This window comes from Pongo abelii, chromosome 3 (assembly GCF_028885655.2).
Source record: "Pongo abelii isolate AG06213 chromosome 3, NHGRI_mPonAbe1-v2.0_pri, whole genome shotgun sequence".
Classification (NCBI taxonomy): Eukaryota; Metazoa; Chordata; class Mammalia; order Primates; family Hominidae; genus Pongo; species Pongo abelii.
Genome location: NC_071988.2, coordinates 65,538,055 through 65,540,823, shown reverse-complemented (window position 1 = coordinate 65,540,823; position 2,769 = coordinate 65,538,055). Strand labels below are relative to the sequence as shown.

Sequence of the window (2,769 nt, the reverse complement as noted above, 5' to 3'; positions counted from 1 at the left end):
TTTTTTTTGTTTGTTTGTTTTGAGACAAGGTCTCACTCTGAAGACAAGGTTACCCAGGCTGAAGTAATATGGCATGGTCTCAGCTCACTGCAACCTCTGCCTCCCAGGTTCAGGTGATTCTCCTGCCTCAGCCTCCTGAGTAGTTGGGACTACTGGCGTGCACCACCACGCCTGGCTAATTTTTGTATTTTTAGTAGAGATGAGGTTTTGCCATGTTGGCCAGAGTGGTCTTGAACTCCTGACCTCAAGTGATCCCCCTGCCTTGGCTTCCCAAAGTGCTAGGATTACATGCGTGAGCCAAAGCACCCGGCCTCAAGCTCTATGATTTTATATGATATGCACATCTCATGTGAAATCAGATAGTGGCCTATTAGTAGAAGACTAGGAGACTAGGGATTTTTCTGCTTCTTAGGTAAATTTGGAAATACAGTTTTTGCATCTCCAAATGAAGACAGACCCAGATGCATTGTAGAATTCACTCTGCATTTAGGTAGTTTTAGACACTTGAAACAATTAGTGGCCCTCTTTACTTTGCTAATTATCCTAAAATACTCAATGAAGGCTCCATTCACACTGTCCCACCATCCTCCTGCTTCCCCTGGCAGTGATAGAGGATTTGGTTATTTATAGTAATGGAATAAGTTGATTAGGATACTGAGAACTTACATTCAGAAGACATCTTTCTTTTCTATTCACTTAATTATAGTCTGGCTGGTCAGCCTAGTCTTAAATTGACCATCAATTGGATGACATAAAACTTACATTTTAGATAAGGGTCTTTGTTCTTCTGGAAAACCAGGAGATTTGGTTCATTGCTCTCTTACTGTTAATAGTATTAATATGTTTCGAGGAGATACGGTTTGATAAGAAATAGTCCTACGGTTTAAATTATATTGTTTTTTTTTTTCTCTTCTAAAATTATAGTGAAAGCTTTCACTAGACCTTGATGGCACTATGGTCATTATCCTGTCAAAACTGTGGTGGATTTGAAGAGCTAGTGATGAAGAATGGAGGTTTCCTGTCCTAGAAATAACCAAAGGCCCAGGCTTGGAGGTGGCAGAAAAAGTGGCACTTAAGGTAACAAATGTTTATTGAGACCTGTACTACTATTTCACACATAGCATCTATCACATTTAATACTCACCTCCAAATCTGAGGACCAAGGTGGTACTCTCTCCATTTTACAGATAAGAAAATAGATTGAGAGAAGCTAAGTCACACACCCAAGTTCACACAGCAAGAAGGCCCAGATGGTTTTTCTTAAACTTTATTCAATTCTAACACAACCAGTAAAATGACAGATCAAGAAATGAAAAACAGGCCTGTAATGCTTTAAGCCTACACTCTTTCTAGAACCAGTCAATATTATCTCCAGGGCTGACTCAATTCCTAGAAAGTGAATTGGGTTTCTGAAGAGACTACAAGTAAGGTTTAGGGGAAATAAACATAGTTGAGCCATTTGGGTCCTGCACAAAGATGCCCAGCTGAGGAATTGAAGGAACTGAGGAATTGAGCATCCAGCTACTGCTCTGCTTTCCAAGAGGCATGCTAGCAGAAGATGCATCTGTCAAGAGGAAGGAACCCTTTCTTTGCAAAAAAGCTCTGTCTGCTTGCCCAAAGGGGTGTTTTCTTCTGATTTTCACATGATCTGGGGGTGCTTTCTGTGAATTTACACATGATCTAAGACTTCCCCTTGTGGAGGGAGTCTTAGAGGGTAAAGATGGGGATTTGTGGTTGATTTGGAAGCTTTCAGAAAGCTCTGTGTATTGGACAACAGTAGTGGTGTACATTGGATAGCCTTTGGCAACGACAGGGCCTCACATGTGTCATGCTCCTCTTTCACTCTCATTTAGAACTCCCCAAACTACTCATGGTGGGCTATAATCCCCTTTTGTTACACATTAAATAAAATTAACTAAAAGCTCTGGCCAGGCTGGGAGCGGTGGCTCACACACATCCCAGCACATTGGGAGGGTGAGGAGGACAGATCATTTGAGGTCAGGAGTTTGAGACCAGCCTGGCCAACACGGTGAAACCTGGACTCTACTGAAAATACAGAAGTTAGCCGAGTGTGGTGGTGCACGCCTGTAATCCCAGCTACCTGGGAGGCTGAGGCAGGAGAATCACTTGAACTTGGGAGATGAAGGTTACAGTGACAAGATCACACTACTTCACTGCAGAGTGGGTGACAGCATTCTGTGTGTATCTAGCTAATCAAACAGCTCAAAGACTCTTGGTTTCCTGCCTGGAATTCCAGCTCTATTTTGACCTCAGCAGAGCTTAGAAATATTTCTGTGCCTCAGTCAAAGTTCACTGGCCATCATCCCCCATAAAGAGAGAACTGTCAGGCCAGTGGATGAAAACATTAATTGCAAAACCACAATTACTTTTGCACCAACCTAGTAACTTGAGGGTTCAAAAGTGCTTACAGGCAGCCTCAGTTAGGGGAAGTTCTTCTTGGATCAATGCCATGGTAGGCAATCCTGTTATCCTGTGGCCAAAACAGTATCTTCCTTTCAGGGAGGGCACTCTGAAAGCCAGGAAAGGGCTGTGTTGGGGGTTGGTGTGGGGAGGCACTGGCAAGCTAGGCTGGGCTGGTTAAGATAATGAAATTCTTTGTGAGGTCAGTCACATCTTTAGGAAATACCATCCTGTAATTTAACAAAATGGGCAAAGAGGTAATTTGCAAATTGGACTCTGCAAATTTCTAGTATCTAATTACTATTTAATAAATAACTTGTTTATTGACATTCAATTTTTTAAAATGCA

At 42.1% G+C, this 2,769-nt stretch overlaps 1 protein-coding gene across 2 annotated transcripts in view; it reads right to left on the bottom strand.

Annotated features, from left to right (window-relative positions):
- LNX1 (ligand of numb-protein X 1) overlaps nt 1-2,769 on the bottom strand; it is a 141,292-nt gene that overhangs the window by 73,014 nt on the left and 65,509 nt on the right.